The following is a 24,063-nucleotide window of genomic DNA, read 5'->3' as shown; positions in this document are numbered from 1 at the left end:
GGGAAGGATGGGGTGCTACACCTGTGCCTATCCCACACGAAGCCCACCACCCACTGTTCTGGGCTCCCTGAGACGCCCACCATCTCCTCTGGGCTGAGTGAGACCCCCACCCTCTCCTCTGGGCTCCCTGAGACCCCCCTCTCCCCTCTGGGCTCCCTGAGACACCCAACCCTGTCCCCTGGGTTCCCTGAGGCCCCCACCCTCCCCTCTGGGCTCCCTGAGACCCTCTCGCTTCCCACATGAAGGCCCCTGTGTTGCCGAGCTCTTTGCAGGGGGTCTCTCACTGGGCTGTGCCTGAGGAAGCAGTGGGGGCCACGCTCTCCCTCAGTGTCTGAGTCAGGGTGGAGACCACGAGAGTGGCCAGGTGGGTGCTGGAGGACAGCCAGGAGACCAGACCCCGTGCGGCCATTCCTGTGTCACCCAGACAGGGAAGACTTGGACAGGACCAGACACAGTCTGGAGCCAGACCTGGGAGGACAAGCTGGCCTTGCAGATGGGGAGAGGTCTCGGGATCCATCTGGCCCTGCAAGTCCCAGGAGGGGGTGTCTGGGAGAGCTCCTAGGAGCACAGTGGGCACAGCCCCTGGATGGCCACAGGCTGGCAAGCGGTGGGCTGTACCCCACGAGCCCCCAGGAGGCACTGCCCAAGCACGATGCTTCACAGCCCACAGGAGAGTCTCCAAAGTTGCGGTGAAGTGACTCCTCCACAGCAGAGCCCAGTGAACCAGATGGGCTGGGGGAAGCACCCGTCTCCAGCCACCGAGTCCTGAGGCCTTCAGTGGTCTCCTCACCTACTGGTCCCTGTCCCAGACGAGGGGGCTGTTCTGCTCCACTTAGTAAAGCCTGGGCGACCTGCACGTGTCATCCACCCTGTGAGGCTGGGGGCAAAGGGCTAGACAGAGGGTGCAGCTGGGACCACGTGCAAGCTCTGTCCTCACCTGTGGGTCCCAGGACACGGCCCCAGCCCTGGAGCTTACTCTCCTCACCTGTGAGAGGTGTGGGAAGGACAGGTACTGAGCTGGGGGGAGTGGGAAGGAACAGGAGGGGCCGTGTGTCTGGCAGGGCTGTGTGTACAGCAGGGCCACCTGGCCCGCCTTTGGAGAAATTCACACGCACCCCATTCACACACTCAGGAGAGGGGTACAGATTTCTATTTGTTTTTTTTTTTTTTTTTTTTTTAACTTATCCCTGAATGCTGAATTCTGGAACTCAAAAACACTGACCACTATAAGTTGAATGTAAACCTAAGAAAAAAATACGATTTTTCCTTAGTGCCAAAAGGGAAAAAGGACACTACCCGACTTCTCTCAGGCATTTCCTTAGGAAAACGTGCCATCGCAGGGCTCCCTCAGTGTCTCCGACTCTGCAGATCACTTTAAAATCTGAATGAGCCTGGGGCCAGCTGTGCATCCCATGAATGTCTTTCCAGGAGCTGAGAAGCCTCCTGTGCAACGTGAGCATTAAGTGGGGCCCTGTCTCCCTGCCTTCGTTGGAGTTTTGCTCTAAGAGGTAATTTCCCACTCCTTGAAAAGATGCAAGTAGTTTCACTTTTCTTTTGGGTAAAGACAATGGATGTGTATGTGATGGGCTGTATCCACCTGCATTTAGGAAGGTGAGATTCTCTCTTTCTCTGCGATCTCTTAGCGGTGTTCCTGGTTTGTTGCTTTTCCAATAATAAAACTGTTTTCTTTCTCTTTTACCTTTGTGGGGAGCTTTCTGGGCTGTGTCTCGACACCAGCAAGGGGACAGCAGGGCAGTCTCTGAGTCCGTGAACACCCGGTGCCCAGCACGCGCTGAAAGAACTAGAAATGCCAGTTGAGGCACCTCAGAACAAAGCTTTTAATACCTCGTCACTGAAACATCCCAGAGGGAAACCAGTTCTTGCCACGCACTGATGGCTGGCCTGGATGTTTCAGAGCTGACACTCCAGCCGCCCACTCCGAGGTGACACCAGCCCCACCGTGGTGTCGTCATTGGCAGCAGACGCCAAGGCACACACAGGCGGAGGTGGCCTGCTCTGCTCTGATGCTGGAAAAATGCGATTCGCTGGCCGAGGGTGTCTTTTCATTCCAGAAAGAGCTTCCAGAATTTGCCATAGGTGGCGTTGCTGATGGTGACTGTAACATCGGCTGCCCCGTCCTCAGGTATCACGTCCACCTGCTGCACAGTTGCCTCCTTCTACAGCCAGCTGGGGACGGAGAAGCACGTTCCATGAAGACCGTGAGGACCCTCCACCCATTTGGTCAGTTTCAGCATAAATACCCTGGAGGACAGCCTAGTCACCCCCAAGCCCCTGCTCAGACCTCCTTGTGTTGCTCAGGGAGGTACAGCATGTAGCCCAAGAATTTCCATGAGCACAGATTAGGCACCTGGTGTACGCAGGCTGAGTCATTAACACAGCTCAGGTCCTTTCAGAAACATCCCAGCTACTTGCAGAGTCAGAAAACAGACCTAGGGTTGCCAGGGTGGAGGGGGGCAGGGGGAGGGACGCTGGGGAGAGGTTGGGTGGGGACACAGGGAATAACTGCAATTTGTGGTGAGGGGCACACTGAGAGTATTGATCTGATCATCACATCTTGGGCACAGGAGGGGATAGCTCTGTGCTCCATGAATATGCATAATCAATTAAAAAAAAATAATCCCAGCTGATGCCTGCACATCTAAAGCTGGGGGTGCTCTGCCTGTTTTGTGGCTCTCCCCAAACACCCAAAGGCCCAGTTCTGGGCCTGGCGCTGGGACCCAGGTCATCACCCTTTCCCGCCCGCCAAGGCCGCTCACCTGAGCTGGGCCCCTGCCAGGCGGACACGGAGGGTGAGGACCCATCTCCTGGTGGCTCTCAAAACCGCCTCTTCCAGCTCAGTTCTCAGTTCCTCCAGCCCATGCCCCAGGAGGGTGGACACAGCCAGGACGTTTGGTTCTGTGGGGCTGTACCTGCCAGGGTAGGACACAGACCCAGAGAGGACACAGACCCGGCTCAGCCTCAGGGATGACCTGTCGAGAAGAGGGTCCCCTTGTCACCCACCCACAGCCGGCTTGTGACACTTCAATTGGTGCAAGGTGAAGACACCAGCCCCACCGGATGGTTAGGACATGGAAGAGTGAAAAGAGGTGGCAGAGGCGGAGGCAAACCCCAGGCTGGGAACGAGGAACTGTCCTGAGATCACCCCTGCCCGCCTGCTGGCCACACCTGGGGAACGGGATGCTCAGCCGGCACTGGGTCCTTGGCTCACCCAGGCACCAGGTCCACCTTGTTGTGCACTTCCACCATGGAGTCCAGGAGCGGGGCGAGCAGGCCTAGGCCCTGCAGGGCAGACAGCACGCTGGCTTTCTGCAGCTCCGTCTCGGGGTGGCTCACATCCCTCACATGGACAATCAGATCCTGCAGGACGGGCCACACGTCAGAGCTGAGGTGAGTCCGACCCCAACCCCACACCCGTGGATGGCCTGCACGGTCACTGCAGGCTGGTGGGGGCAGGAGCTGCCCCGCGTGCAGTCTCAGACGGGCACCTGAGGACGGGGGCTGCTGAGGCCACCCATCGCCCCTGCGTCCGGATCCCACCCACTACCCGCCGTGACTCGCTTAGGCCACTGCTTGTGTGACACGGGGACCACCACTCGGTGCCTGACTGGTCTCCGGGGCCACAGGTACCGGCTCTGCCCCTCCAGATCCATGGACAAGGTGAGTGCCGGGTGTGACCACCCATCCACTGACACCTCATTCAAAGCTTCCAGCTGTTTAATCCTTCTGAAAAATCTTTAAAAAAAAAATTAAATGATTTCATGTTTTAAAGGATGCTTTTCTTCATTTTAAAAGTATCTGTACATAGGTTCCTTATGCAAAGTCTGGAAAACACAGAAGAGAGGAAAATAAAAGCCACGTGTAATCCTGCCACCAGAAACAGGTGCCACTTACAGATTAGGGTCTTCATGTCTAGGTTTTGGGGTTTGTTTGGATGTTACTTAAGCTTTTAAAAAATCTTTTCACTTTGGAAAACTTTAAGACTTTCAGAAAACTTGCAGATGTTGGAGTGGGTAGCCCCTGGCCCTTGGCCACCTTTTCCCACAGTCCACCCGTGATGTGAGTGTAGGCACCTGTCCCATTGGAGGGCCGACACTGTTACATGCTTGTCACTCCTCACCTCGTTTGATTTCACTAGCTTTCCCTGAAGGCCTCCTGCCCCAATGCCCAGAAGAAACAAATACGTAAAGTCCTCACGTCTCAGGCTCCTTGGCTATGACTGCGTGTAGTTCTTCTGCTCCAATGGTTGTAGGATGTCCTCTGTCTGGAGATTTTCTCAGGTTGACACGGGGTTAAGGGTTTTGGGGGTAGACCACAGAGCAGGGTGTCCCCCTCAGCACCTCATGTCAAAGGCACTTGCTGCCAACCTGACCCTCCATTGGGGACGCCAATCCTGGCCACCTGGCTGCAGAGTGTTTGTCAGGTGTGTCCCTGTTCAGTGACTCTCTCCCCAATGATGTCCTTCTTGGAAGACGTCACTAAACACAGCCCACACTTGTGGGAAGGGTCCACCTCTTTGAGAGGTTGGAGCTACATCAGTCACTGTTTTCAGGAGATTTATCTCTTTTCCCCATTGCAGAAACATAATTGAGAAGGAGCTGGAAGTGGCAGGTAGGATCCTCCTCTGGAGCCACCCTAACCCTAACCCTCACCCTAACCCTAACCATTAACCTAACCCTAACTAACCCTCACACTATCCCTCACCCTAAACGTAACCCTCACCCTCACCCTAACCCTCACCCAAAACATAACTCCTAACCCTAACCCCTTTGAGATCCCCTGTGGACAGGACCGCGGGGCAAGGCTACGCTAGTGCTGAGAGCCAGATATGTGCCTCATGACAAGCCTGTAAGGCTGGTCACGACCTGAGAGACTGCTCTTCAGGACTCGAGGCTTCTTGACTGACGCATGCGCAGTACCCAGAGTGGCGAATGCCTGAGGTTTTGGTCAGGATCGTCCACCAGGCGGGAAAGAAGTGGTTCCTATTACTGACAGGTTTAGGTTCCGCCCTACTCCCTGCCCCTTTATCCCCTCCTGATCGCTTATTGGCGGGAGCTCGGATTGGCGGTTTGGTGGTACCGGCGGCTGCGTGGCCATTTCAACGGTCGTCTCTCTCCTGAGAGGATCCGAGCAGGCGCCAGGCCAGGGTGGGCCGCGCGGCAGGAGAAAGCCAGGGAGACTGACAGGAACTCGGGAAGTCTTTGCCGTGCAGTAAGAAACCCTTGTAAACCTTCAGCCCAAGACCTTCAAATTTCAGCCTGGGAAACCCCAGATCCCCTGATCCCCAAGAGACCTCGAATCCGCTAACCTGGACTGACCTCAAACCCCCTCGGCCTGAGACACCGACGCACCTGAGCTTCAGACACCTTCAAATCTACCGTTCACCCACAGGAACGCCAAATCCTCTAATGCTTAGAGCCCAAACACCCTAAGCCTGAGGAATCACAATTCCCCTCAGCCTAAGGCACCCCAACCCCCTCAGCCTGGGAAACCCTAAATACCGCAGCCACAGAGAGACCAATTTTCCCCAACCTTAGAGATCCTGCTCAGCCTGGAAACGTCCTTCAGCTTCAAAGACCCTCAAATAACGTCAGTGTCAGAGAGCCTAATGCCCCCTAATGAGAGACCCCAAATCTCCTTAGCCTGAGAGACCCCGAGTTTCCTCAGCCTCAAAAATGCCACATCCTCTCATCCTGAGAGACCCCAAATTCACTTTACCTGATGAATCCCAAAGCCTCTCAACCTGAGCATCCCAAATCTCTTCAGCACGAAAGACCCAAAATCTTGTCCTGAAAAACCCCAAATAATATCAGCCTGAGAGACCCCAAATCCCCTCGACCTGAGAAACTCCCAGAACCTCAGCCTGAGAGACCCCAAATCTCATTGGCCTTGGAGACCCCCAATCTCCTCAGCCTGAGGGATTGCTGCTCCTTAGAGATCCAGGCTGCTTTACTCCCAGACTTTTCCAGAATCTCCTGGTGGAGATCCCGGAAGACTTCCTATGAGAAATGTTCATTTCCTCTCGCTGGAGGAGAGCCCCGCTGGTCAGGGTAACCTGAGTCCCACCAGTCAGGGGCCCTCAAGGTCTCCATGGGACTCCCCTAGCCCTCACACCTCAGGAATCCCCTTGAAGACCCGTAGCCTTGACCCTCAGTCACCTTTGCCACGCTTCCTCAGATGCATCAAGATGCAGGGGAACTGAAACAAAACAGCTTACATTAGGTGGTCTGTGATGGCCAGCAGAGACCCCCCCATCCCGTCAATAGCCCCCAGACCTCCCCAACGCCCTCCAGTCCTTGCAGGGTCCCCACATCTTCCTGGTCTGGACACCCTGGCCAAGTGGAGAAGACAGAGCCTGGCTCTGGGCAGTGGTCTGGGCTGTGGCCCCCTCTCAACAACCTCTCTTTCCACAGGAGCTTTGGCCTTGCAGCTGGGAGACTCACGGGACCTTCTCTACCTTGGAGGTGGAGCAGGGCCTGCCATCCTGTCCCGGCACCATGAGCTCCAACAGCTCCCCGGAGGAGAACCCTGAGGGAGATGCAGGGAGAACAGGGTGGAAGCCCATGGTGAGAGGTGGGGGAAGTCGAGCGAAGCTCCAAGCAGGATTTGTACGAAGGATGGAGAGGGGGTACTAGTGACAAGCAGCTGGTGTCTGGAGGGCCACAGACTTGTGGCCTGCAACTCTGTGTGACCCTGGCTGTGCATGTGCATGCAATGGGGACAATTGGTCCTGTCTGGGACATGAGGGAGAAAAGGAGACAAGAATCAAACTCTCTGTGTTGGGGAGAGCTAGGAAAATGCTGTGTTCTCTCAAACAGAACACAATCTGGGGAGGGAGGTAATGAACATCTTTATCCTTGTTTCACAGAGACCACCCCAAGACCCCAGCCTATGTTCTGATTGTTAAGATTACAAGGCAGAAGGAAAGGCCCCACTCGATCTTGTGATGTGTGCAGTAAATCACTGATGAACTATGTTATTTTCTCTAGGCTAAAGATGCTTCCAAAGACATTCCCATATACTTCTCCAAGGAAGAATGGGCAGAGATGGGAGAACTGGAGAAAATTCACTATAGGAATGTGAGAAGGAACGATAATGTGCTGATTAATTTAGGTAACTTCAAGTGCTGGTTGCAGACCGGCCTGCGAAATATAAAACAGGTCTTCTGTCCCCGTGTTATTTTGGCTCTCTCTTAGGCAGCTGCATGGGCCCACAGTTCCCTTCTGTATGGAGAGAAATCTGGAGGGGAAATTTTGTTCTTCCTCATCTTTTTTTTTTTTTTTTTTTTTGTCAGTGCACAGCCGAGTATCGGCACTAGTCATGCAGAGCTCACATCTTGACCTTGTTCAAGACTCTCCCAGCACGCGCTGAGCCACACTGGCTTTGTGGTGCTTTCCATTGCCACCACCCTTTGTTCCTCCTCTCACCACTTCCCTTTTAGGACAAAGATTTGGCTTCTTTCCAGGTGTCGGAGCCTCTCAACCAGCTTTCCTGTGTCACCAAAGGCAGACCAAGCACCATGTGGATGACACTGAGGATTCTGATGAAGAATGGACACCTCGACAGAAAGGTGAGGGGCCAGGAGGAATTAGAGGTGACCTCCTGAAACCATCCTGGGTTGATGTCTCGGCTTTATCTCAGGAGTTAACAAAGGAGACCATGTTCTCTCAAAAGCGTAAATGTTCAACAAACAAGCAAGGTGCAATACATTATATTCAGTAAGAGGCTATTCATATAAAGGTTTTAAACCTGTAAATTAATTACATATTTTATTTACAGATACAGTAATAAGTGCTAAACGTATAAAAATCTGAATGTGAGTAAGAAATACCAAACTCAGAAGTTATTATCACAAGAGAAGGAGGAAGGGCTGGCAGGTGGCTTCACTGCGTCATAGTTAGCTCTTTTGTCTGTTTTATGTCTATTTTTGAATTTTGAAATAAAAAGTCGAAATGAAAACATTTCCATCAGCTGTGTCCGAATGTTGAAATAGGACTGGATGGTGATGGATTTATAGGTTTTCCAGCATTATTCTCCACACTGTTCTATATGTTTAAAGTTTATCATTCTTTAAAGTAATAAAAGAAAGACTGGTTTTGCTAGACATTGTTAATTAATCAGCGGGAAATTAACTAAACTTTCATTGAACTGTAAATCCACCAAAAAGCTTTCTAACCCTAATGTCTTAATAGGTCAGTCACTGGATCAACGGTCTTAGAAGAAGACATGACTAACCCCATGGTTTGTCATACATCGTTATCTGCACTCAGTTGATCCCCACCTTAGTCACTTTATCGTCTCTTATCGAGAAATCTTGTGGGATTTCTACAAGAATTTTTTTTTTCCTTTTGAGATTTCTTATGAGAAATCACACAACGGCAACTTACCCTTCCTAACAATTTTTGAGTGTTTGATATGATTAACTATATACACACTGATGTGCAAGAAACTGCTAGAACTTTTTCATCTTGCATGACTAAAGCTACACCCGTTGAACAACAACACACCATTTCCTCCTGCCCCAGTTCTTGGCAACAATTCTACTTTGTTTCTATGAATTTGATTACTTTAGATACCTCATATAAGTGAACCATGCCATATTTGTCTTATTGTGACTGGCTTCTTTAACTTATCAAAATGTCTTCAAGGTTTGTCCACGTCATAGCACTGGCAGGGTTTCTTTATGTTCTAAGGCTGAATAATAGCCCATTGTATTTATATACCACATTTTCTATATCTATTCACTTGTTGATGGATATTTAGGTTGCTTCCACCTCTTGGGGGGAATCTCTCTCTTCCTCTTCTTGTAAAAGCACTATTCCCATCATGAGGGCCCCACCCTCATGAACTCATCTAACCCTAATTACTTCCCCAAAGCTCCATCTCCCAATGTTATCACACCAGGAATTAGAATTTCAACATATGAATTTTGGAGGAGCAAAATCCAGTCATAGCACCCATTTTTTAACTGAGTTTTTTTTGTTGTTGAGTTGTAGGAGTTCTTTAGATATTCTAGGTATTAACACTTTTTCAGACATATGGTTTGTAAATATTTTCTCTCATTCTGTAGGTCGCCTTTTCACTCCACTGATTTTTTCTTTCAGTGCTCAGAAGTTTTCAGGCTTTACATAGTCTCTTTGTCTATTTTTGCTTTTGTCACTGATGCTTTTGGTGTCATTTCCAAGGAATCATGGCCAAATTCGATTTCTTGAAGCTTTCTCCTATGTCTTCTTCTTGGAGTTTTATACTTTTGGGTGTTAGATTAAGGTCTTTAATCTATTTTGATGTTATTCTTGTATGTAGTGTAAGATAAGGGTCAATCTCCATTCTTTTGCATATGGCGATCCACTTTTCGCCATACCGTCTCTTGAAGAGACTGTCCTTTCCTCCATTGTGTGGTTTTGTTTAGCGTTTTTCCATGAAAGTTAAGCCAATTCATTTTTTAAAAGATAAATGTAATGGAAACCTTGTGAACACAAGAAGAAGCAGAGATGAGGTTTGGTGTTGTTTTCTTTGCTTTGTCGTGGGTGACCATTTACCTCAGTTGGTGAGAGTGTGGTGTTAACACCAAGATACAGGGTTCAATTTAAAAAAAAAAAAAACATTTTAAGAAAATTAGCAATGCCTCCAATAGAAGCAAAGGTCTTAATGTTACTTCAGAAACCGTTTTCAAATCACCCGTGGATAATACTTGGAATTGTCACTCTAGTTCAGAATTCTCTGTCCCTAATGAGAATCTTCTGAGCTGGGAAATATTTACCGACCGAAACACTGATTTCTCATCACCTTTTAGTCAAACCTCCTCGGGCGGCCTTCAGAGTGGGACAGAGTAAACACCAGAAGGTGAGTAACTGAAAAATCCTATCGACAAGTCAATCTTCCTCATGGAAGATCCAAACACATGGAAGGGAAGGAGAATGTGCCGAGTATCCTAGGACTGCTGCCTTTCTTTTCTGATCTCTTCAGCACAATGTCTGACATCATCATTTTAAGAGTTAATAAGAAGAGCAACAATAATCACTACCACTCGTTTTATTTTTGCAATATTTCAGACTTTATTTTAAGCATTTTACATGAATAAACTCACTCAAACCTTACAACTATAACTATAACCATTTTGTGGATGAAAAAACTGAGCTACAGAAATGTTTGAGATCACAGTCAGTAGTGGTTCAGTCTAATCCAATACTCCTTCATTCTCTAAAGTACTTACAAGCTCATTAAAACTTTCGTGTTTTGTAAAGTTCATGTTGCCTTACCCGGACACCTTTACATTATTCATCGGACTGATTATTTCAACCTAATTCTTGTCTGCTGTGCTAAGTGAGAGATACGCTAAGACACTCTGAGGGAAACTTGCAAATATACAGTCAATTTGCACTGCGCACGGTCCCAGAGGAAGACGGAGAAAGTTCCTACTCTCTCACAAGGGATGCATTCAGATGTGAGAAAGTTGCTCCAGGCCCTGAGAAGTTTGAGGTTTGACTGAGAAACAACAGATAGGAAAATGACTTAGCACTTCATGTACTTTACACTATCCAGTAGAAATGCATCCTGGTACTGATTTTAAACTCTCCTCCCTGTAGGAAGAAGTAATTACTCCTTTCTCTGGGCCCAAATTAGGCAAATGTCATGCTGTTTCGAATCATTTATTTAGCCTGCTGCTTCTGTATTGTGAGCTCTTTGAGAGCATGGTCCATACCCGATTTTTCTCAGGAGTCCCAGGCGAGGCTTAGAGCCCCTGAGGGCCCCCTGAATGTTTTCTGAATGATTCCAAGTTTTGCAAATTAAAATACGTGTAACAGGGTCAAGTAATGCTGAAGATAATATCTTTGAATTAGATTTCAACTGTAGAGATGGTTGAGGAGGTAAATCGATGTCAGGACTATAAGAGAAATTAGTAATCTCATGTTTGCACTGTATTTAACAACTCGCAAAACACTTTGGTGAACATTATTGCATTTCATGTTCACTATACCATTAAGAATGAGAATGCATGCCAATTTGTGGATCAGAAAGCTGAGTAGAATTAACTAATAGTACACCCTTCCTTAAGTAGAATTGGTACAGGAACCAGTTCATTCAATTCCAAAGTTAAATATTCCTTCCTGGTTATGGCAGTTTGCAACTCTTAGCATCACTTTCTTAGTTGTCTGCATACATTTATACCAACTGTTTCTTCTCCTCCCAACCTCACTGTTCATTTTCTAGATGTGTGTTGTACCCTCTGTGCTTTTCTACATTTCTCTTTCCATCAAAAGTCTACTAGTTCATAGAAGATCCCCTCTTTTTCTCTATAAGCCCCTACCTCCTTCTTTCACAGACCTGGTTGAGTCTCCTGCTAGTATTCCAAAATATTCTCCCTCCCTCACTCTCACGTATATAGAGAAAGTTGAAAGAAAAGAGCCTTAAGACATGGGTTCTAGTCCTGGAGTCACTACCCAATCAGGCCTTTCCTTTTCTCTCTGGTATTCAGACACTCCAGGTTTTTCAAGGGACTGTGGAACAAAACTCCTACATGTGAAAACATGTTGCAAGCCCTAAGAAACTAAATAAATGTATGTTGGTTTTTAATATGTGACTCTCACATTAAAGGGAATGTCCAGGGCACTGTTAAGTAATGAATCTAGTTTGAAGAAATTGCCCGGAACAACAGATATCCTGAACACAAGTGACTCAGAGAAGGCCCAGAAACGAGTGTCCCCTCCTGCAGAAGCAAGTACCTCCAGACGGCACTCTAGACAAAAATTGGGTAAGAGAAAATAATTTGGGGACTTTATCCCCTCTAGGTCCTTTAGAAAAGTTGGTGAGTATGGTCTAGATATGTGGCGTAGACTTTCAATAGGCCTGCACTTAAGCTGGACTATGCTGAGACCAGAAGTTAGGTACTGTACTGAATAGCATGTGGGAACACCAACTCTGAAGTCACACGCTTGTTTTAATCCACGCAGAATCATTAGGGCCTTGGGCAGACATTATAAATTCTCTGCACTCCTTAAAGCTAATCTGTAAAATGAAGATAAACACATATAGCTCATATATGTTTTAAAAGCATTAAATTAAATATAAAAGAACTGATACATACAACTGTGATAATAGAGACCACTTTTTCTTATTGTACATCCATGCCTTTGTTCCATGCCTAATATGTAATGCACCCTCAACAAATATTTTGTGGATAAATAAATGCATGAATGAACTGTTTTGTAAGTAGAAAGTTTGGGAGGTTCAATCTGATCATGGGCATCCAGAAACTAAAATTGACTTATGCATCTGTAGTCAGTGTGGAGTCTTAGTCTCTCTGAAATAATAGTTAAGAGGTACTGAAGGGGTGGGGAGCCAGAGTATGTAGAAGGATAGATAATAATTTGATGGTAAGAGATTTCACATCTTCTGAAAAAACAGAAACAAACACTCCAGACTCCTAACTTCACTCACTTACTCTTCTCCAATGTAGAACTCGAGAGAAAGGAGATTGAAGTGAAGGTGTACAGCCTGCGAGAAAGAAAGGGTCGGTCATACAAAGAGGTCGATGAGCCTCAGGATGATGACTACCTGTGTAAGTGACCCTTTTGGCCCACTCATGGAGAAGGCTATATCCCGGTAGAATAATTTTATCTTGTTGTTTGACCCCAAATCATTCCTTTACTCTGGTGGCTTGGGATACAGGATTGAGGCTAAATTATGTAACTGCTGGGCTCTTTCTGAAGCTCTTTATATCCAGGAACATGCACTATACTTTTCCAAATCCCTGCTGCTCTCGCCTCCAGATTGTGAGAAATGCCAGGACTTCTTCATCGACAGCTGTGTGGCTCATGGACCCCCTACATTTGTAAAGGACAGTGCAGTGGACAAGGGGCATCCCAACCGCTCAGCCCTCACTTTGCCCCCTGGGCTGAGAATTGGGCCGTCGGGCATCCCTGAGGCCGGGCTTGGAGTATGGAATGAGGCATCCGATCTTCCACTGGGTCTGCACTTTGGCCACTTTGAGGGCCCGATCACAGAAGATGAAGAGGCAGCCAACAGTGGCTACTCCTGGATGGTGAGAAGGGCCTATCTTACCCCATCTTCTGGCTTCCTATATCCCTTCTGTGCCTTTGGTGGGACATCACCTTCTACATGCTAGAATATGGATACTGGCAACATGGTTAGCTCTGTGTACTTAGTGGTCTTTGCATGAACCTGGAACTCCTATTTAAAGGTCAGAGGGTGAGCCGGAGAAAAGTGGCACAGAGACAGAAAAAGTGCATTCTCCCTATGGGGCCTCAGCTCTGACTGGACAAATCAACTCAGATGTGTAGATGATGCTGAGGAGTACACAGCATGTGCCACCATTGGTGGCTGAATCCATGCAGGCTCAAAATGCATCGATGACAGTACAATAAAATAATTCTGATTATTACCTGCCCCTCAACCCCAAAATGACTAACTTATTTTTCTGAAACTCAGATCACCAAGGGGAGAAACTGCTATGAGTATGTGGATGGAAAGGACAAATCTCGGGCCAACTGGATGAGGTAAGGCCAATAGGTTTCGGGTTCCAGCAGGGACACTCATCTCTCTCAAGCTCGGCTTCTTTCCTCCTCAGCATGCCTCCCTCGATGATTTTTACACTCTCTGTTCTCCTTACAATGTTCTTTCATATTATGAACATCTAGGAAAAAAGAGATAAAATATAAATATTACCATTTTTTTAGTGAAAAAACTAAATCTCTATGATAGCCGAAATCGGGGCACCAGGGTAAACCCTGAGGAGCCTAGATTCATTGGGGACGCTGGATTCGCACTTTAATTTATCTAATCAGCATTTATTAAGCACTTACTATATTCTTGTTTAGAAAATGGAGTACATCACATGAACAGATCACACAACCCATGCCCTCGTGGAGGACTATTGCGCGGAGATGTGAAACATTTGATTATAGGAGAAGTACACAAGGCCAAGACAACCTAAAACAAGGGACCTTTAATCTGTGAGGGCAGGAAATCTTGCCAGCTTCAATGAAATTAAAACCTGAAGCCTGAGAAGTGAGCTGCAGGGTGGTCACGGGCCTCTGTGCTGCATGGACCAGCCCCTTTCCATGAGGGACTCTCATTTTATTAGAAGATAAGAATATGGACATGCTGTTATTATTCTGTATTTCCATGCTAGGACAAAGGGACCTCTAAGTTTCTATGGGAACCCAGGGAGGCAGGTGAATGGCACCTAGGTAATCTATGGGAGATTAGAGAAAGGTCTCTTAAAAGAAGATAGACTTGGGGTGAGTAAAGAATGATGTGTGCTAATCCAGAAGCGGAGTACATGATTGATCAAACACCAAATTCTGTGCTATCAGCAGAAATCGATTGAGAGTTTAGAGAAGTGAGAAGTCAGTGTTTTATGGCCAATCAAGGTGGAGGTAAGTCTGTAATTGGGCTTTGAAGAATGGATAAGTAGGCAAGGGGGGGAAAAGCATTCCAGGCAGGATGAGCACCATAAGCAGGACTTGGAGAAAGAGGCTTAGGTATGAACAGCAGGTTCCTGGAGGAGGGTAACGGCATGGCCCGTCACAGCATGGGGGCCTTGACCATCTGGTGACAAGCCCAACATGGCCCTGGCAGGTAGTGGAGACTCACTGCCTGTTATTTTCTGTCCCTTTGTCTGCCTCAACCCCAGGTATGTGAACTGTGCCCGGGATGATGAGGAGCAGAACCTGGTGGCCTTTCAATACCACGGGCAGATCTTCTATCGAACTTGCCAGGTCATCAGGCCGGGCTGTGAACTGCTGGTCTGGTACGGGGATGAATATGGCCAGGAGCTGGGTATCAAGCGGGACAGCAAGTGGAAGAAAGAGCTCACAGCAGGGAGAGGTGGGCACCACTATTATTCTTTAAATAGAACAGAAGAGAAAGAATTCTCCTTGGGAATTTTCATGGTACAACTCTTAAGTAGAGTAAAATGCAGTCGAAAGATGGAAAAATTTCAAATCAGGTGCTTCTGAAATTAAGGATTCATTTCATTTGCCTTTGACTCTTAGGGACAATTTATATTTTGAAATTTCTGTTCTCATTTTATTTTTTTAACTTCTTTATATGAAAAATATATAACAACATATAGTCCGAACGGGCTTAGAGACAAAGAACAAGTCTCAAGCACCTACCAGCTCTTTTATCAAGGCAGTTTCATCTGGCTCTTTTAATTGTTTCTTAATTTCTTCCATATTTCTAAATAACATGCATATGTTGTTTTTCATTCATTCATTATTTCAATTAGTTGTCACGTGAATTCCTACTCTGTGCCAGACGATGTTCCAGGAACAGGAAATACACACAGAACAGGATGATCAGAATATGTGCTCTTGAGCAGCTGACACGTGAATTAAGGAAACACGCAGACACGCACAGGCATGTGCATATCAGACAGTGATTCGTGCTTTCAAGAAAACTAATCCAGAAAAGAGCCTAGAGATTATCATGAGGGGAGGGAGGGTGTGACAAGGGACGGTCAGGGAGGGTTCTTCTCAGGACATAACATTTGAGAGGTGCAGAGTTGTGGGCAAAGGACTCCAGGCAGAGGGAGCAGCTCGTGCAACAGCCCTGAGGCAGGAGAGCGTGAGGGTGTTTGAGAAATGGCTGAGACCACCCAGGTGAAGGAAGCAGAGAAGAGAGCAGAGGTCATAGAGATACACAGAAGCCTGGACATGTAGTGCCCATGATTCCTGCCCAGAAACTGGGGATTTTCCTAAGATGGAAACAATTGTGGAGTTTTGGTTAATTTTCAGAAAATAAACTGCAGTGGGTAATCACATCAGAGGCCACTTTAGACTCCAGGTAAGAGAGGATGGTGGGTTGGATAAAGGTGGGAGTCAGGAGATAAGAAGTCTGATTAGGGATATAATTAAAACAGAACTTTCTATTAAATTTGAAATGGCCTAAGACTGAATGAAATAACTCAAGTAGGAATATTTGGCGTGTCACCCAAGGAAGGACATATTTTCATTTTATGATTTGTGGACAGAGAGAGAAGCAATTCACAATCTAGTTTAGGCAGCAGGAACCAGTGTCGTTTACTCAAGGGGGACTGGACCACTCTGAATCCCACTTCCTGATGGAGAACCAGGTACACAAGAGTACTCAATTAAATGTCTTTGACGGGGGAAACTCAAATTCAGTGTTCTGTAACCACTACTCTACACTGCCTTCTACATTTGTGCATCTCCAGACGAAGTGGTTCCTGACTTTATAGATCCCTTTCCCCTCATAAGAAAAGTCACTAAGGATGAGTCCATCCATAACAGCCCCTTTTCGTGTTGCTATAACACAATACCTGCGACTGGATAGTTTATAAAGAACAGAGGTTTATTTGGCTTATGATACTGGGACAGCTGCATCTGGCATGAGCCTCAGGCTGCTTCTACTCATGGTGGAAAGTGGCAGGCAGCTGGCAGGTACAAGCGGCAAGAGGAAGCATGAGAAAGAGAGATGGGGGAGGTGGTAGGGTCTTTTAAACAACCAGCTCTCGTGGGAACTAATAGAGTGAGAACTCACTCACTACTGCCACCTTCCAGGGAGAACATTAATTCATTCATGAGGGATCTTCCCCCCATGACTCAAACAGCTCCCAACACTGCCATATTGGGGATCAGAATTTCACATGAGTTATGAGGGTTCAACACATCCAAAATCTATCACCATCTACGTAATCCAAAGTCAGTTATTATTTCTCAGTAGAATAAAATAGCTGCAGATGCTCTATCAGGAAAAGTACCCAGAGATTAGGGGGAGAAGACGATATGATATGACCCAGAAGATACTTGTAGTGTGTGTGGCAAAGTCACTGCAGTTCCTTCTGTATAAAGACTGAAGCTGCCTCTGATGCTACTGAAGGTCCCTGGTTTGGCTGATACATAGACAAGGCCCTTGACCTAGGATTTCTGGGTTTCTGAGGAAGATGTAGAGAACAAAAATGGAATGAAAAAAGACTATAAAGGAACACTCGGTGGGAGACAGCAGGCGTTACCACATGAGGAATGATTAGGGGAGCAGGCCTTACCATACAACAAAGCAGATGTCCCAGACAGTGTTGTCTACATCTCGCCTAACCAAAAACTTCCTCTTTCAGCAGAACAAAAGCCAGAGATCCACCCATGTTCTTTAAGCCCTCTGGCCTTCTCCAGTCAGAAATTCCTCAGGCAACATGTGGAACACAATCACTCCTCTCAGACCTTCCCAGGGACATCTGCAAGAGAACTTCTCCAGCCAGGGAATCTCCATCCAGTTGGTCAGAATCAGGAGCAGCAACGTTCTGATCCACACAGCTGGAATGACAAGGCTGAAGGTCAAGGGGTCAAAGAAGGGTCCAACCCCTTATATAAAAGGACAAAGCAGAGGAGAATTTCAAACACATTTTCCAGCCCACCCAAAGGACTAATGGGGAGTTCTCAAGAAGATTCCAGAACAGGCCAGAAAGTGCATCCAGAGGACACAGGCAAATTATTTGTGGGGTTAGGAATCTCAAGAATTGCAAAAGTCAAGTGTGGAGAGTGTGGGAGAGGCTTTAGTAACAAGTCAGGCCTCATCCTACACCAGAGGACACACACAAGGGAGAACCCCAGCAATAAAACCACATCTCAACAGAGAGAGAGGTGGCCACCACACACCTCCACGCCCCAGCTCTGAGGGGGCTTCAGAGAACGTCTTTTGACCTCTTGCCTTCCCCAGTAGTGTCAAAAAAGATGTAAGCAATCAAACACACCCTCCACTTTCATGACCAGAGACGAGGCAGAAAATGTGTGGGGGCCGGGATTCCTTTAGGGCTCACGGGCTATGGACAGGTACAGATCCCCTCCATGTCCCACATGGCTCCCCTCTATGTTCTTCTGGCCTCCTTTTCCAATAAACGTTGTTCCCACACAAACCTGCAGCACGGGCTGTGTACCTCGTCCCCAGTTCCGAAGGTGAGAGAGTCCGGGAGGCCACGGGAACTCAGACTCTCAGCCGGGTCTCACGGGAACCAAGTCCCACTTAAATCACCTCCTGGGCCTAGGGAGAGAACCAGGGGAGGAGATGGAGACAGGGATGGGTCGGGAGGGGACCACCCCCACCAGCACCCCATGGTCTCTCCCGTTACCCCCATCTCTGTAGCCTCAGAGGCGAAAGCCAGGCACAGACACGAGTGGGAACTCAAGAGAAAAGGAAAAGGAGTCAGGAAACCAGTTGGCCAAGGCCCCAACTTCTTCTCTATGGGTCCAGTCATCAGGTTGGGTATCAGGTATCATAGCAGAGGGGGCAATTGCAGCCCCAGGATCTGGGGCACGTTTACAGAGCAGGGCTTCAGTGGTGGGGTGGTCCCAAACCCTTTAATGACAGAGCCCTCACCAGCTGTGGGCTCTTGGTCCCTCCTCCTCCAGCTCCGGGAAACAGTGCAAGGGGGGGCGGTGGGAGACTGCTGGGATCTGGGTTTGAGGCTGCCCTACATATAATCAGGGTATGCTCCTGCGTAGGTCCTCTCCCCCAGTCCCAAAATTTCCACCTGTAAAATTAAGTCTCTGAAATGGGGGAGAGGGAGGCGGGGCCTAGAAAAGGGAAGGAGTCATGGGACAAGTCTGCCTGGGCGGAGACTCAGGAGGAGAATGCTCTAGGAGGTCGTAGATGGATGGAGTCATGGGAGTAACATTTTCGGGACTCCACTGTGACCTGTCTGAAGCTGGGGAACACAGGACGGGGTATAAAAGGCTGGTATCCAGGGCCAGGGTTCCACAGAAGAGCTGGGGGGAGATGGGGATGGCACTACACCCCCTGCTTCTCCTCCTGTCCCTGTCCCCTCTTGGGAGTGAGCCCTCACACAGAGAAGAAAACCAGGTCACTGCACAGACTGAGTGTGTCTTCAGCGGGAGGCCGGCGGGCACAGGGGAGAAAGCTGATGATCCTGTGCCAGGTGGGCTCTGAGCTTCAGGGGCACTGCCTGGCCTGGGTGCCCCACGTGACTCAAGGCCCTGTCTAGGCACAACTCAAGGGAGCTAGGTGGGCAGGACACAGGCCCAGACTTGAAGTCCTGTGCCCCTTAGGGCTGTGACTGTCATACAGCATTCAACGTGGGAGCCAATTTCTGATCAGACTCTGCTGTTGAGAGAGAGACAGAGAGGTGGTGAGTTCACAGAAAAAGCCAGGCAGACCTGGAGTTGGCAAGTGCATCACAAGCAATGAAGTTGTGATGAAACCCAGAGTCGCAAAAACAGCATTTAAGTCCTCTAAGAAAAGTGCCAAAAGTCATCCCTGCAGAAGTGTCATGGCTGTCCTGCTGTGCTCAGAATGCTGAGGAAGGAAATCAAAGGTTGCCGAAACATCCACTTGCTGGTTCAGGGTTACAGGATTTAAACAACATGCTGGAGACTGACTGCATTGGATACATCACAAGGTCATATGGGGAATCTTAAACAAAATGCTGGAGCCAATTCGGATCCTAGAAAAATGCGACTGAGTAGAGGAAGCGCTTGCCTGGGCCCTTTCAGGGTAAGGAAGTGTTTGAGGTAACCTGAGAAGCAACCCTAACCACAACCATGATATCCAGCCCTAAACCTCGAAGCGTAATCCTAACACTAACCCCTGCAATACTGGCCTCCCTGTCCCTGCAGTTCCCATCAACAGAACCCACCCCCTGGGGTCTTGGGGTGGGGCTCGGGGCCACACAGCTCTGGAGCTGAAACCATTTCTCAAAACTCCTGTATCTTGCTTTCCAACCGGGAATCACAACCCTGTCTACATTGCCTATTTCCTTTCAGTAGACAAGAGTGGAAGCCAGACTGAGAAGGGGCCTGCACATGGATCACAGGTAGCCCTGAACCCTATGAAGACCACATAAGAATTTCAAATCAACTTGCCAGAATGAAAAAAGAAGCATCCCCAGAGCGCCTGAAGTGAAGCCAGGGATGGCAGTCACAGGACCATGCCGGGTGTTGGGATTGAGGTGTCTGGGCACCCACATTCCCCTGGGTGGATCTTGTCACCACAATCTACCCGTTGTCCAATCTGACCCTCAGCAATGTACCCATGGTGCCCGGAGGTGGGCAGGAACCATCACACATCTCAGAATTCACCCCAGTGTCCCCCAGCTGATGACTTTCGGAGAGCTGACACTGAGCACATCTGCCTGACCTTGTCCTAAACTCCATGTGTGTCAACCCACATAAACTCAGAAGCAGCCAGTGACATCGATAATACTGTGATAGATGGAAAAGAACAAGAGAGCAGAATTTGATTGTGTGAGATATACAGTGATAGATATAAAGTGAGATATATATATATAGTGAGGAATTCATATAGTGAGGGATATATAGTGAGAGATATATATAGTGAGAGAAATATATAGTGACATAGTTATAGTGAGATATTCATATGGTGAGAGATACATACAGTGAGCTATATGTGCTGAGATATTTATATAGTAAGATATTCATATAATGAGAGAATTATCCAGTGAGAGATACAGAGTGATATATTTGTACATAAGCACACTATTATAAAAATCTCCATTTCTTGGCAAATTACCCAAGAACTCAGCCAATATGTGGCAAAATTTAGTCACAGACCCTGGTGTATTAGCCCATTTTTGTGTTGCTATAACAGAAATACCTGAGACTGGGTAATTTATAAAGAACAGAGGTTTATTTGGCTCAGGATTCTGGGACAGCTGCATCTGACGCGGGCCTCATGCTGCTTCTACTCAAGGAGGAAAGTGGCAGGCAGCCGGTGGGTACAAGCAGATCACATGGTGAGAAGCGAGAGAGAGAGAGAGAGAGAGAGAGAGAGACAGACAGAGAGATAGACAGACAGACAGACAGACAGACTCTTTCTCTCTTCTTTTAAAGCCCTCAGAACCACACGCCTGACCACCATTATTAATCCATTCACTACTGCACGGTCCTAGAATCCAATCACCTCTTTAAGGCTCCTCCTTTCAATTATCCTAATAGGATTTCTCACCCTCTTAACAGTCACAGTGGGGGCCAAGTTTCTAATACATAAAACTTGGGGGACACAATTCAAGCTGCAATGAGTTTTGGGGGGGCACGATTCAATCCGCTACACCTGGCGTCGTGGCTCAAGCTCTGCTCAGGTAGCCCCTGTCCGGTGATGGCAGATCCCCTGGACTGCTGACGCCCTGCACGCTCGGCTTCCCACCTGCTGACAGGCTCCATCTGGCTCGCGGAGAGGGTGAAGGATGCGGTCACAAGGGGGACACTCGGGAACCAGCTAAAGTAGGGGCAAACCTCCTGTCTGCCAGATGCCCACTTCCTACACCTGCACCCCAGCTGTCACTCTGCGGCACCTACATCTGCCCCTCAGCTGTCGCTCTGCAGGACCTACACCTGCACCCCACCCTCAGGCTGCCATCTGAGCCGAATGCTGGCGGATGGGACCGAGCGGAGCCGGACGGTGGCGAGTAAAGTCGAGCGGTGGCGGGTAGAGCCGAGCGGTGGCGGGTGGGCCGGATGGAGCCGAGTGAAGCCGAGCGGTGACGGGTGTAGCGGGTGAGGCGGGTGTGGCTGGTGGGCCGGGTGGCGCCGGCAGAGAGCGGGGCGCTGGACGGGGGGAGCGGCGCGGCTGTTGGGCCCCGGCGAGCAGGTGGCCTGGGGCGCGCGGCGGTGCCCGGGCGCTGGGACGCTCACGGCGGCCGTCGCGCAGCCTCTGGCAGAGCCTGGCCCTGGGCGGCACCCCGGTTGCCCCTTTCGCTACTTGGCTCCCTCCCCGTCCTTATTCCCGCCCCGGACCTCGCCTGGCGCACGTCCCCGGGGCTCACGCTGCGGTGCGGCTGCGAGCCCCTGGCTCCCGGGCTCCAGGATTCGCCGCCCCACAGCTGTGTGGACCCGGCCCGCAGGGTCCAGAGACGGGCCGCACGCACCGCGACCCAAGGTCCGCTGCTCCGCCCGTCGGTCAGGAGGGCTCTCGCGGACACCTGCTCTCTGCCGTGTGGCCACCCGAGTATGGATGGACACGACGCCCTCACAGCCGCGCTCCCTCTGGGACCATTAGTCCTACTCGCTGCTGCAGCCCGAGGGTCCCCTGGCCCTGGACAGCCCCGGGATGATCCCTCGCCAGGACGCCTTTCTGCTGCCTGCGCCATCCTGGGCTGGGGACTGACCTCCCTGGCCATGCCACTGACCCCTGCGAGCGCCCAGCCACGGCGCCTCGCAAGCTGCATGGCTTAAGGTTGGGGCCCAACCCAAGTGGGGCCCATCTAAGCCCATCTCTCAGTGCACCCGTCAGTATCTCTCTCTAAGGAATAATCTTTATTGTGGTGAAACATTCGTAACATAGAACTGACCATCTTGACCATCTAAGTGTCCAGGTCAGGGGTATTGAGCACGTTCACACTGCTGTGCAAACATCACCACTGTCTCTCTCCAGAATTCTCTCATCTCCCAGACTGAGACTCTGCACCCACTAAACACCAACTCCCACAGTGCTGGGCTGGCAGCAGCCAGTGGAAATCTGCCCCGTGGGAATCTGATCACCCTGGATCCCAGTCTCTCCGCAGCTGGACTTGTGGTGAGGCTGTCGCACGGAAAAGGAAACAGAACGCCCAAATGAGAATTTTAAAAGGGGGTCTTTACCGGCAACTGTCTCTCCAGATATTCTGGTAAGAGAAGAGCCCTGAGTTTAAATTGAAAGGGTCTATTAAAGGCACATAGTCACACAGGCAAGAAAATCATATAGTCACACACGTTTCCTCCTAGTGTGAGGAGGGAGAGGGTTTCGCGAGGCCTCCTGCCAGCTGGTTACAGAAGCCAAGACAAGCCAGTTAATCACTTAGGGACAGCAAAAACTTCCACAGGGCGGTTTCCTCCTCAGGTTGTCTAGATACATCCAGAAACAGCCCTTGGTTTTATTAGTCAGGGACAGCATAGGCAGGAAACAGCAAAGGCAGGCAGAATTTAAAATTTTTGTAAGAACAGGGCAATTTTTAAGCTTCAATTTTCACCATAGGTGTTGGGGGGTGGGTTCAAACAAGGACACTTTTCGAACAGTAAAAATGGCATTAGCTAAATCAATCTACCTCATCACAGACTGTGAGGTGTGGCACATGATCTGTGATGGGAGAAGAGCCAGGTCTTCCTCCGAGGGAGTAGGGGGAACAGGAGACAAAGCCTAGTGCATCCACTCCGCACCCAGCTATCTCTGCGGCCAGCTCTGCCTCTCGCTCTTGGGCTTGGCCCTTCATTCATTCCACAACATATCCCATACTCCTCCGCCTCGTGCCCATTTGCTTAAAATGGTTGAAACGGGCTTTACCTCCACACTCACGCTCCTGCACACTGAGGGTGCACTGAGGAATCACATTTTTCCAGGGAGTCTAAGGAAGTGCAGCACAGCACCCCAGAGTGTGTGTGCTGCAGAGAGAGGCCTTGTTCCTGTCGGGTCCTGACCACATGACCCAAGTCACTAAACCTCTCTTGAAACAGTAAGGCTAAGCCTGTGAACCAAACTGACTCCATTTTCCCTGCAGAAGACACTTTGTTACTTTTCCACTCCTCAGTCATGAGACCCCTCCATGCAAATGATTACCCCATTGGCTGCCCTGACAAAACAGACTGACATAAGACAGGAAACAGATATTTCCTGAGTGGCTTGTTTACTATAATTGTAAAAGTTACAGTTTAACCTAAGACCGCTTTAGGAATTCCCACCTGTGCACAAAGTATCAAGGTGACTGCTACAATGACCCTCCTGGGGTGACAATGATGAACAGCACTTCCTACTGAGCATGCACCCATGACACAACCAGGAAGAACAGAACGGACCACCTCCAGTGATGCTGCCTGCCACCCCTTAACTCCTTTCCTATAAAAAGACCCTGAGCAGCTCCCCTGGGGGGGCTAGCTTTACTGTTGCTACACCCCTCATGCATAAGTCCATCTCCTTTTTTAATAAAGCGCTGCTTGCTTTACTGCTGGGTACATTGTTCATTTCTATGACTTTGGAATCTGAGAGCCTAATTTAATCACTGGCAAAAATTGGAAGGGCATTGGAGAGGACTCCAGCTGCAAGAGGCAAGTGGCCACTGGG

General features: G+C 49.0%; 1 pseudogene; it reads left to right on the top strand.

Moving 5' to 3' along the window:
- The first annotated feature begins 6,515 nt into the window (after nucleotides 1–6,515).
- On the top strand, nucleotides 6,516–22,205 carry LOC134369090 (histone-lysine N-methyltransferase PRDM7-like; annotated as a pseudogene).
- Nucleotides 22,206–24,063: the final 1,858 nt, after the last annotated feature.

Source organism: Cynocephalus volans, unplaced genomic scaffold (genome assembly GCF_027409185.1).
Source record: "Cynocephalus volans isolate mCynVol1 unplaced genomic scaffold, mCynVol1.pri scaffold_35, whole genome shotgun sequence".
NCBI lineage: Eukaryota > Metazoa > Chordata > Mammalia > Dermoptera > Cynocephalidae > Cynocephalus > Cynocephalus volans.
This window is presented reverse-complemented; position numbering and strand designations above follow the sequence as displayed.